Source organism: Rattus norvegicus, chromosome 4 (genome assembly GCF_036323735.1).
Source record: "Rattus norvegicus strain BN/NHsdMcwi chromosome 4, GRCr8, whole genome shotgun sequence".
In the NCBI taxonomy this organism is placed as follows: Eukaryota; Metazoa; Chordata; class Mammalia; order Rodentia; family Muridae; genus Rattus; species Rattus norvegicus.
The window spans coordinates 7079646-7086641 of NC_086022.1; the positions used below are offsets into that span (position 1 = coordinate 7079646).

General features: G+C 38.0%; 1 pseudogene; it reads right to left on the reverse strand.

Moving 5' to 3' along the window:
- Positions 1–334: 334 nt before the first annotated feature.
- Nsa2l2 (NSA2 ribosome biogenesis factor like 2) lies at positions 335–1201 on the reverse strand (annotated as a pseudogene).
- Between the last annotated feature and the right edge of the window lie 5795 nt (positions 1202–6996).

The following is a 6996-nucleotide window of genomic DNA, read 5'->3' on the forward strand; positions in this document are numbered from 1 at the left end:
GCTTTGCATGATTAAATAATATTCTATTGTGTGGCTGAATGGGTACACACATTTAAGCTGTCTCTACCTTTTTCATTATCAATAATGCTGCTGTAAAGGTTTGTGTATGTTTTCATTGAAATAAACACATTCCAAGGCCTTTGTATATAGACCTTGTTGTAAAATTGGTGAGTCATGTGATAAATCCACACTTAAAGTTTTTTGTTTTTAAATTGGGCAGTGTTTTATTTTCCTTTACAATTTAATAAATACTTCTTGATGAGTGCACATGGAGTAAGGCTGATTGGTAGTTCAGAAAGATCACAGCGATGGTGTTTTCCGGATACTGTAGTCTTCCACAGTGAGTGGAATGACTTGTATGACGTCACTGTCAAACCAGCAAGACTGCATTTATGCACCCATCGTTTTCAGGATCGTTGGTAACTTGAGCATACTTTCCCCAAATGACCTTGCCTCCTTGTGTCACAAGATCCAGCTCGCTTACATTCACTTCAATGACTGTCCCTTTGGTGATCACACCCAGGGTTGTATATAATGGGGAGGAGGGATTCTTTTTCACACCGAGTATAGGCAGGCAAAAGGTAGCTTTCAGCTCAGGGTGTGTGAAATGGGCTTTGTTGAAACGTAGATCCACTGGCCTAATGAACCTTTCATATTTAGGTGGTTTTCTTGTAAAACCATCACCAACAAAGCAGACATTTGTAACCATTCTCTTCCATGCCTTCTTTTTTCTTTTTCCTGTTCGAATAACTTTCAATACTTCTGCTTCTCCTTGGGCATGAACTTTGGGTAGAGGGGCCTCCCATTTCCCCCCCTTTTCTTTCCGCTTCTGCTCAATCATGTTGGAAAGTACTTTTGCTCTTGACTGCCCCTCTCTGTCCAGCAGGTAGGCAGGGACTGCTCCCTGTGGAGTCTTCTCGTCATCCTTCTGCTTGGTGTTTCTCTTCTCATGCATCTTAATGGTCTTTTTCATTTGTATTTTCTCGGCATGGCGCTGTTTATGGTAGAGCTTAGCCTTCAGGCCGATCATTTATTTATTTATTTATTTATTTATTTATTTATTTATTTATTTATTTATTTATTTTTTGCTTTCATTGAACGTTCATGGGCCTTCTGACCTTTTTTCTTTCTTTTTCTCATGGTAGTCCAAACGATATCCATATTGTTTGCAGTGCAATTCAATATATTCATTTTGTGGCATGATGACAGCCACGGAGCAGTGGTCCGCGACCTCCCGGCTTCCAAAAACTTCTTAATTCCTGGGTATCACTGACCCACGAGCCTGCTTCACTCAGGCCGGAATGGGAAAGGGCACACTTAAAGTTTTGAATGATCTATAAATTATTTTTCATACTACTTGTTCCATTTGCTATCCTTATCAGCAATGTTAGAATACTCTTAATTTTCCATATCCTTACCAGTATTTTCCATTTTAAAAATAATTGCCGGAGTGAAGTGGACCAGACATCATGTGCCTGATGAAAACAGCTTAGAACCACTTCCTCTGTCATAATTATGTCTCTTTCATTATCTCTGAAAATTAACATCAATGAGTTGTCTTCTCATTAGCCAAATAAAGGAGTTTTTGCTCTAAAAAAATAATTGCCATTCTTGAGAGCCATAAATATACCTTTTTACCTATTAATTTCTCTATCTTTCTATTTCTGTCTTCATAATTTTGCATCTACACACAAACAGATAGATGCACGTGCACACATACATGTGGATACACTTTGGGTCTTAGAATTTGGCATAAGAGCTCAGTGGGAGTTGTTTGATTATCCCTCAACTTTGGATGTAGTCAAATGGAGAGTGGCCAGTGGAGAAGTAGACTAAAGTCAGATTACCCCAAGCAATGCAAAAAAAATACCAGCAGCAATTCTCCCATGCCTTTTGTGGTAGCCATAGACCATCCTCATTCTGTTTTCCCTCTGTCCCATAGCTACTACCCAGCCCCCAACTCAGGTGAATATCCTTCTGCTCAACCACAGGCCACTCCTGCCATAATATTCAGTGGAAACACTGAAAAGTCAGGTGTAATTCTATTAGGTCTGTCTTTGTATGTTCTTGGTCTTTCCCCCTTGCAGCCTTTAATATTCTTTCTTTGTTCCATATATATATATATATATATATATATATATATATATATATATATATATATATATATATATATATATATAGTGTTTAGATTATTATATGGTAGGGTGATTTTTTCTGGTTTAATCCATCTTCTTCTTTAGGTTAGGAAAATTTTTTCTATGATTTTGCTGAAAATGTTTTCTGGGCCTTTGAGCTGGAATTCTTCTCCTTTCTCTCTTTCATGACTCTTGGGTTTGGCCTTTTTATACTGTCCCAGATTCCTGGATGTTTTGAGTCAAATTTTTTAGATCTAATCTTCTCTTTGACATGTGTTTCTATTTCTTCTATGGTATCTTCACTGCCTGAGATTCTCTTTTGTTTTTTACATTCTGTTGGTAAAGCTTGCCTCTGTAGTTTCTGTTCTTATTCCTAAATCTTCCATTTTTAGAATTCATCAGTTTGAGCTTTCTTTATTGCTTCCATTTTCATTTTCAAGTCTTAAACAGTTTATTCACTCCCTTCATCTGTTTTTTTTTTCTCCCAAAATACTATGTTCTTTATTCTGTAATCAGAAAAGTTTGTATCTTGCACTTTCTCCCAGAGAAATAATATAACCACAAGACTCAAAATCACACCCATTATGAAAATTAAAACAATTTTTAAACATTTATTTATTTCACATATATGAGTACACACACTGTAGCTGTGTTCAAATACATCAGAAGAGGGCATCAGATCTCATTACAGATGGTTGTGAGCCACCATGTGATTGGTGGGAATTGAACTCAGGACCTCTGGAAGAGCAGTCAGTGCTCTAAACTGCTGAGCCATCTCTCTAGCCCCCTAAAACATTTTTTTAAAAAGATGTAAGCTAAACAATAGTGTACAAGCCTGTTTAGGCTTTTCTAATCTGTCATATAAGGAAAAGATTGAAATCAAGTGGGAAGGACAAAAATAAGAATCACTTGATTTTGGCTGGTGCTGGCACACACCTTTGAGCCCAGCACTAAGGAGGCAGAGGCAAGTGAGTCTGTGTGAGTTAGAGGTCAGACTGGTCTGCAGAGCAAGTCCCAGAACAGCCAAGGCTATACAGAAAGCCTGTCTAACCTTCCCCAAATCATTCAATACCCCTAGACTATAAATTCATACTCTGAAGCTTATGAGATTTATGTGGAAATCTGAGGTTATTTCTATAGAGTCAAGACAAGAAGAAAAGGCACACTTGCAGTTGGTGCCATCTTGGTTTGCTGCTGTACGTTAACACGGTTGTCATTTTGTAGGTCTTGTTTATGGAACTGTATTGTTGAGATTCCATTGTCAGAGCTTCTCTGTTCTATCTGGGATTCACTCTCTCTCAGCAGATGACCTGGTCCTCTGGATCTTTACAATCTCTCTGCCACCTTGTGCATAACATTCCCTGGAGTCCTAGACATATGGAGCTCTACTACAGATGTGCCAGTTGTGTCTGGACACCTCACAGTCATTTATTCTCTGAGTTTTGACAAGTAGTGTGACTCTGCAGTAGCTGTCAATGCTGTGGAAAGTTTATCTGACAAAGTGTGAGAGCAACACATCTCTGAATATAAAATCACATAGTTAGCACCCAGTCAGTAATTAAATTGGTTTAGAAAAATGACAACATGTTCTCCTCTAGGGTCTATGACTTCATTAGCCATGAGTAGTTGGTGGATTTCACAGTATCAGGCATAAATTCCTTCCTGTTGATTGGGCTTTAAGTCAAATGAGACAGCTGTTGGTTATGCCAAATAGTACCACTATTAAACCACTGGGACTATCTTGCCAGGATGGTCATTCTTGTGGTTTAAAGGCTTTACAGCTGGGTTTGACCACTGATTGCCTTTCTCCCTTGGTGTCTTACAGAGTGCCTTCTGATACTATGAGAGCTAGTGCTAAGAGGGGAGGATTCCAAGACAGTTCCAGATCAATGACACAAAGTCTTGGGTCTGAAGTGTATGGTGTCTTCAGAAATAGGCTTTGATCTGCTTTAAGTTGGCAGTAGCAACCAAGGTTGATGGCGATCAACTGTATTACTTTGGAAGTCTTTTGGATCCCATAGATTTCCCATAGTTGGCACTGGGGTTTTTGTTAGATAGTATATGAGGTCTGTAGAGGAATATTATCACCCATTGTGGTGTAATTTCACTCTATCTATCGATCTATCTCTTTTTTTTTTCTTTTTCATTTTTTTTATTTAGAGAATACTTTATTAGTTTTTGTAATCAAACCCACGTATATAAGACCTTACATATTTAATACAGTGTGTTACCCCTGTACAAATGGAAAAAACTTAAGTTCAACATTTCTAGACCAATATGGCTGTTAATTTCTGTACAGTGCCAACTCAACACAGTAAACGGGGATACTTTTTTCGAAAGTTGACAGCACAGGTAAAGTTTCAAAAAATTCAAATTATATATCTGTATATATATATTTATATTTATATAAAAAGACCAATAATAGCAGTGTGTTATGCATCAACAGCAGCAACAGCTTTTCCAGGTTCTGCAGTCATCTGAACAAAACTGTAGAGACATCCAGCACACTCCATTAAAAAAAAAAAAGTAAAAAAACAAAACCCGAGAAAACAGCACAGTTCTGTTACTCTTGTGGTACCTGGCACCATTTTTTTTTAAATTAGCTTCTCAATCATCATCTGGAAAGAAAACATTCTGAGCAACATCATTAAAAACAGCTCTGATAAAGCACGGTCACTACTACGTATCATAAAGCAGGTACAAGCTATTTTACATCCACAGAGGTATGATACAGTACTGTCCTACATCTATAATACTAGAGGATACAATTTAAAAGGCATTATTTGAGACTTGATTCTACTTTTCCAGCAGAGGGCCCAAAGGATGGTGTGACACAGCTTTGTAAAAAAACATACTCTAGACAGGATTTCCTTTCACTAGTGGCACACTTCTAAGGATTCATTCTCTCCATGAATGTCAGCTAAAACCGTTATTAAAAAAAATGAAATATCCCTAGAACAAAACCGTATAACCACCGGATTCACATGAAGATGACCTAGTGGAGACAAGCTGGACCTCACCTTACCAACAAGCTATCAAATCTGTTATGTTTAAACAGTGAGACCTCCAAGGAAGGAGATGCCAAGTAGTGCTTCAAAGCTTCGGACCACAATCAAACACAGCATCCTTTTCAACAGAAGCAGAAGCTCATCTGAATATGCTCATGGATGCTGACATCAACATTTAATCATCTCCTCACTCATCCAGGAAGAGGGGGAGATCAGTTACTACTGTACTTTAATGTGTTCAACTAAATCACCATATTACATAAATAGCAAGCTGCCATAATAAAAAATAAGGCTCCTCTATCCAGCACCAGATAGCATCATTTTACTTTCAAGCCTAGAAATTGCACACTTGTATATAAACCAACCGAAGATGAGGATTGAGAGTTCATCTTGGTGGATTTTTCCTTTGATGAATATGAAGTGTCCTTCCTTATCTTTTTTGATGACTTTTAATTGAAAATTGATTTTATTTGATATTAGGATGGCTACTCCAGCTTGCTTCTTCTGACCATTTGCTTGGAAAGTTGTTTTCCAGCCTTTCACTCTGAGGTAGTGTCTGTCTTTGTCTCTGAGGTGTGTTTCCTGTAGGCAGCAGAATGCAGGGTCCTCATTGCGTATCCAGTTTGTTAATCTATGTCTTTTTATTGGGGAGTTGAGGCCATTGATATTGAGAGATATTAAGGAATAGTGATTATTGCTTCCTGTTATATTCATATTTGGATGTGAGGTTATGTTTGTGTGCTTTCATTCTCCTTGTTTTGTTGCCAAGACGATTAGTTTCTTGCTTCTTCTAGGGTATAGCTTGCCTCCTTATGTTGGGCTTTACCCTTTATTATCCTTTGTAGTGCTGGATTTGTAGAAAGATATTGTGTAAATTTGGTTTTGTCATGGAATATCTTGGTTTCTCCATCTATGTTAATTGAGAGTTTTGCAGGATACAGTAACCTGGGCTGGCATTTGTGTTCTCTTAGGGTCTGTATGACATCTGTCCAGGATCTTCTGGCCTTCATAGTTTCTGGCGAAAAGTCTGGTGTGATTCTGATAGGTCTGCCTTTATATGTTACTTGACCTTTTTCCCTTACTGCTTTTAATATTCTTTCTTTATTTTGTGCGTTTGGTGTTTTGACAATTATGTGACGGGAGGTGTTTCTTTTCTGGTCCAATCTATTTGGAGTTCTGTAGGCTTCTTGTATGCCTATGGGTATCTCTTTTTTTAGGTTAGGGAAGTTTTCTTCTATGATTTTGTTGAAGATATTTACTGGTCCTTTGAGCTGGGAGTCTTCACTCTCTTCTATACCTATTATCCTTAGGTTTGATCTTCTCATTGAGTCCTGGATTTCCTGTATGTTTTGGACCAGTAGCTTTTTCCGCTTTACATTATCTTTGACAGTTGAGTCAATGATTTCTATGGAATCTTCTGCTCCCGAGATTCTCTCTTCCATCTCTTGTATTCTGTTGGTGAAGCTTGTATCTACAGCTCCTTGTCTTTTCTTTTGATTTTCTATGTCCAGGGTTATTTCCATGTGTTCTTTCTTGATTGCTTCTATTTCCATTTTTAATTCCTTCAACTGTTTGATTGTGTTTTCCTGGAATTCTTTCAGGGATTTTTGCGATTCCTCTCTGTAGGCTTCTACTTGTTCTCTAAGGGAGTTCTTTATGTCTTTCTTGAAGTCCTCCAGCATCATGATCAAATATGATTTTGAAACTAGATCTTGCTTTTCTGGTGTGTTTGGATATTCAGTGTTTGCTTTGGTGGGAGAATTGGGCTCCGATGATGCCATGTAGTCTTGGTTTCTGTTGCTTGGGTTCCTGCGCTTGCCTCTCGCCATCAGATTATCTCTAGTGTTACTTTG